We start from the raw sequence: 5,097 nt of genomic DNA, 5'->3' as shown, positions 1-5,097 counted from the left end.
AGGCCAAGGTTGGCTAATTATTGATCCAGTAGTATTTCCATTACACCATTTTCTTTAAAGACTTGCAATATGGTTCCCGCTTCCTTTTTCAGTCTTATTTCATATTATTTCCTTTCCATATCTCTATTCTGGTCAGAATGTCATATTAGCTGTTGTTCAGTCATTTTCAGTCATGTATGACTCTTCGTGATCCCATTTGGAGGTTTCTTGTCAAAGATACTAGAATGTTTTGCTATATCTTTTTTCAACTCATTTTACAGATGAGGAAACTGAGGGAAACAGGGTGAAGTGACTTGCCTTGGGTCACACAGCTAGTAAGTGTCTGAGGCTGGATTTTAAACCAGTTTTTCCAGACTCCAAACTTTGCACCTTATCTACTATCTCATCTGGTTTCCTGTCATGTTAATTATTCCTCATCAATTATATTTATTCTCCTACCTCCATTTCTTTCCACAGAAGCTTTCTTCATATATGGGATGCACTTCTTCTTTCACTCCTACCTCATAACCTCCCCTGCTGATTTTAAAGCATATCTCAAACACCATCTCTTATCAGAGATCTTTCCTGCTCCTCACGGGAGAATATGAATATTTGGGAATATCGATTAATATAATGGCAAATCTTGGTTCCAGACAGCTAAAGCTAAACATGGTTCTTATTTCATGGTTAACATTCTGATTATTGAATTGTTCATTAAAAGCATACTCTCTCTCATAATTAGAGAAATGCAGATCAAAATAACTCTGAGGTACTACTTTATACATCGCAGATTGGCCAATATGGCAGTAAAGGGGAGGAGATGTGGCGAAATTGGGACACTAATACATTGTTGGTAGAGTTGTGAATTGGTCCAACCATTCAGGAAGGCAATTTGGAATTCTATGCAAAGGCCTTTAAAAGAATGCATGCCCTTTGATCCAGCAATACCACTGCTGGGTTTGTACCCCAAAGAGATAATAAAGAAAAACACTTATACAAAAATAATCATAGCTGTGTTTTTTGTGGTGGCAAAAAATTGGAAAATGAGGGGCATCCATCACTTGGGAATGGCTGAACAAATTGTGGTATATGATGGTGATGGAATACTGTTAGGTGCTCTAAGGATTGATGATCTGGAGGTTTTCCATATGAGCTGGGAGAACCTCAGTGAACTGATGCAGAGTGAAATGAGCAGAACCAGAAGAACATTGAACACAGAAAGTAAAACACTGTCGAAAAATCCAATGTGACAGACCTTGCTACTAGTAGCAATGTAACAATATACACTCCTGAAGAACTTATGTAAAAGAATGCTATCTACATGAGAAATAACTATTTATATAAATATTTTTATAAAAAAATATAAAAAAATTTATATAAATATAAAAATAAATATAAAAAATATATAATATAAAAATGCAAAAGCAAAACATATGACATTACTTGTCACATGTATATATGAGTATATGATTTGGGATCTAGGCTTTTAAAAAACCGCTCGATAGCAAAAATGAATAATATGGAAATAGGTATTAAGGGACAACATTTGTACAACCAGTGGAATTGCTTGTTGGCTCTGGGAGTGTGGAAGGAAAAGGAGAAGGAAAGAAAATTAATCATGTAAACATGGAAAAATATTCTAAAAAATAAATAATTAAAAAAAAAAAAAGCATACTCTATTGAATTCATTCCAGAGAGCTATTTTTGCAAGGATTGGGGAAGATCAGAAAATTAGTCCTAGAAAGATAGTGGCAGTTCTTTTATGAAGACTCAGTTGTTTTCATAGGGGCAATGCCCAAATTTGATTGATCACAGGCCTGTTATTTTATCCCTTGGTTAGTATGAAGAAACATTTCATAAATAGATAATTCTAAGGCCAAATTTTACCCCAAGATTAAAACAGCATTAAAAGAAACTAGGCCATGAAAAAATATGCAGTCAGTCTGTAATTCTCAGTCTAAACTTGGCAAAACATAATCTACAGTAAATCTCTCTAGTTCATCGTCTCTTTCCCTTCCACAGTAAACTAAAATGGTCCTTGAAGAAGATACTTTAGTGCTCTATAATGATTTTTTGTACAGTTATTGATCTTGTTTAAATAGAGAAAAAAAAAACCAAATGTTTGCAAAATCAGAAAGAATTAAATAGACCAAGATATGCCAAAATAATAAATATTTCTTTATGGATACCTAACCACAAGAAGGAGTCACAATGATACCTAAGTATTCTGTAATTTCAAAATATATACAGGTAAGGGTAGAGTTTATTGAGTAAATTAATTAACAATTTACTCACCTGATTTTCACACCTTCAGCCACATCAGTATTTTCTTGCTTAACTACATTGTTATTTTTAGGTATGTCATGTTGTGTGTTAATATATTTGCCAGTTTGTTTCTCCTCAGTCAGTTGCTTAATCATTTGCTTTAGTTGCATCATCTCCTCCCTCATGGCTAAAATCATCACATCCATTTCATTTTCATTTGCTTTTTTCTCATAAATTAGATGCACACCTTTTTTAGGGCATAGTATAATTGGATTAAGAAGAATAATGCTCCAGCATATGTGGGAATGAATGAAATCAAACGATTTACACTTATATTCAGCCATTGCAAACTTTCATAGATCCTAAGCAGAAAATAAATATAATCTGGAATCTTGACAAAAAAATAAGTTGTAAAACATATAAAATAAATGTCCAATCAAGGCTAGCTAACCCATGGCAAGTAATAGTTTCTTTGCCGTCTTGTATCTTTAAAAGCCTTTTGCAACAGAAAAAATGTTTTTAAGTCTGGCCCTTTAAGAGTTGCCTCCTCCCTTCAGAAGGAGTGGTTTCTTTTGGCTGTGGTGTTACTAGGCAGATTAGTTGCAATCAACACTGCTCTCAAAATGGCTACTTTTCACAGTCACACAGGCTTTTGAAATGCATGTAGGCCCGATTTATCTGAAACTTCTCTGACACCTCCAACTGAATTCTTCTTACCAAATTCTTGACAAAATAGGTTGGAAAACCTAGCTGGCTCTGCCAAAAACTGTAATATTTATAGTGGAAAGATGGGTGGATATGAAGAACAGAGGATACGGAAGGTTTGTGGCAGGGAAGGGAGGAGTTGAAGGGAGAGGGAATATGGCTACTGGTGAGGCAAAGGTGAGAGATGCCCCCTGCCAAGAGGCTATTTTTGACAAAATGGGGTGTCTGAGAAATGAGCCACTTATGATAGCCTGTGGGGATGTCTTCTTTATGGACTGATGCCACAGATACCCCAGAGAGGGTAAACACAGACCCTCCTGAGGGACAAGTCTTTCCCCAGACTTTGGTCGCCCAGCAGAAATCTGATAAGTACCCTTTGTCGTTGAATGACTGAACTGAGGTTCAGCTCTATGTCCCCTGAAAAGATAATCCTTTTATCTGACTGCAATATTCAAATAAGATAAATGTTAATAACCAGTTTAGATTGGAGAGGCATCAGGGAAAAAGGAAGAGGAATGTCCCTAAATAAGGTTGGAGTCTTTCTCAGCTTTGGAGCGGGTGGAGGGTTTCCCTTATTCCTGTCTATGCTATATCTGTGCTAGTTTTCTTAATTTCAAAATCTTAGCAGTAGACAGCAAGCAACAAGAAAAGTTCTGACTTTCACAGCTGGTTGGGCCTGTCTCTTCAGGCTGAAGAAAATAGAGGCACCTCTATCCAGAGTCTCAGAACAAAAGCCCCTCCCACTTCCCATGCCAGCAGGAAGTGCTAGTCACAAGACCTGCTGCCACTCCCAGTTTCCCCTTCCCCCACCAACTGTCAGTCTTGTCAATTTCCTCTCTCTCTAATATTCCCACTGTTGTTTGTTCTAACACAGTGGCAGAAAGTCCAGAACTTGTTCTAGTTTCCTTTCCACACCCCAAAAGGACAAGAATAAACAAAGAGGTCAAGAACAGAGGCCCTTTCATAGAGTCATAGGGCGTCAGAGGCGAAAGGGCAACCAGGCTTTTCCTCTTACATCATTGTCTCTCACCAGAAGACATCAATGAATGACTTAATAAAAATTTCTAAAGAAGTTTATAAATCAAAAGTTTTCACATGTTGCACTTAGAGGGTTGCAAAAACTATTAAAACTTCCTCAAAAGAAAATTTGAAGAAGAGCTTTTTTAAGTGTTTTTGGATTGTTTGGATTTTTTTTTTAGGTTTTTGACCTATAGGGAATTATGGGAAAAATTTAGAGAAATGAAGTGGCTTTCCTCTTCTTGGCTATAAGGAAAAAGAAGAGAGGGGAGGGAGATAATGAAAATAGGGAACATCCAACTCTGAGTAAAGTTATTTGAGACTTTAAGGAACTAACTAGACTGAAGTATATATTCTCTTTAGGACTAATATAAATGTTAAGTGCTTACCCTAATGATTAGTAAATAATAAGTGCTATATAAATTATAGCTATTATTATTATTATGCTTAGTACAATACCTGGCATACCTTGTTGCTCTTCCATCTATAATTGGTCCCCCAGTAAGTGGGATTATCTCCCAGATGTTTGTTAGCCAAGGTGAGTGAAGGGAAAACGCCTATCTACTGAACCTCCTTCCTTGTGGAATCTAAGGGTGAGTTGTAAAATAGTCTTACCCCTTTGAAAATTCCTTTTTTCCTTTTCTTGTGCTTTCCCTCCCTAGAATTGCCAGGCTTAAGTGCTGTAATAGTGGAGGGAAAGGGATTAGTCCTTTGATGAGCTCCCAGGAAACAAGTGAAAATAACCACCTTGCAAGGAGAGCAAGTACATGGCAAATGCGAAGTAGGGTGGAGACTAATGAGACAAGTGAGCCATTGGAATATCTTTCTTGTATTTATTTATGTGTGCCTATAAACACATTCCAGTTGCTCTTATCTTTTATCTAACTATTTTTAACAAATCTTCATTAGGACATACCATTTCTAATAGCTATCATCCTATATTTTCCCTTCTTTTCTCCAACAGTCTTGAAAAAGCCATCTACATCTAGGATCCCATGTACATATTCATCATAAATAGATAAAAATATTTGTGTAATTAGATTTTACTTCCAGAGCTTACAGGTTCATTAGGTATTCCATTTTTTCCTACAAGTTTTCAATAAGTTGCTTAAGTTATAATTTCAAAAATAA

Source organism: Monodelphis domestica, chromosome 4, assembly GCF_027887165.1.
Source record: "Monodelphis domestica isolate mMonDom1 chromosome 4, mMonDom1.pri, whole genome shotgun sequence".
NCBI classification, from domain to species: Eukaryota; Metazoa; Chordata; class Mammalia; order Didelphimorphia; family Didelphidae; genus Monodelphis; species Monodelphis domestica.
Note: the sequence above shows the minus strand (reverse complement) of the source record.